This window comes from Buceros rhinoceros, unplaced genomic scaffold, assembly GCF_000710305.1.
Source record: "Buceros rhinoceros silvestris isolate BGI_N320 unplaced genomic scaffold, ASM71030v1 scaffold6361, whole genome shotgun sequence".
Taxonomy (NCBI): domain Eukaryota; kingdom Metazoa; phylum Chordata; class Aves; order Bucerotiformes; family Bucerotidae; genus Buceros; species Buceros rhinoceros.
The window spans coordinates 18,993-19,659 of NW_010396011.1; positions in this window are offsets into that span (position 1 = coordinate 18,993).

Genomic DNA, 667 nt, shown 5'->3' on the forward strand with positions numbered 1-667 from the left:
CAGGAAATCCAGCACTCCTTCCAGGTTGCCCTTGGCATCATTGTGCCCTTCTTGCCTTCTTCCAGGATAGAAGTCAGTTCCAGGTAAACAAAGCCTGGCCAGAGCATCTCTGCAGCAGCCGGCATATCCCCTGTCAGTGGACTCGTCTTGCAGTGTGCTGCTTACAGAAATACAGGAGACTTTAAGTTCTAACATGAGGAAAACTGTAAAGGCAGCAAAAAGCTGATACTGAGCATGGCTCAGCCAGAGGAGAGAATGAGGGCTGCTGTGTGCAGAACCACGGACACACACCTACTCGTGTTCACACACATCAGGCCAAGCCAATTCAGCCCCCCTGTGAAGTTTCACAACATATTGTTTATTCTGGTAAAAGGAAGGGCTTCAAGGAGAGCTGCTTTGCAGCAATCCTCTGTGCACAGCACATAAACCTGAACATTAAATATCACTTTAAATTATTAAGAATAAATTTAAAGTTAAAAATAGTCTAATGCAAACAAACAAATTTCAGTCAACATTGGAACAGAGCTAGCTTTAGGAAACACACTGCTATAGCAAATGCAACTCCTTGTTCCCTTGGACACTCTGAGGCAGTGATCTGGTAACTCCAGTCCAGCACTGAGATGCACATGCTGCCCAGCAAGGAAAAATGACCATCTCCAGCATATGA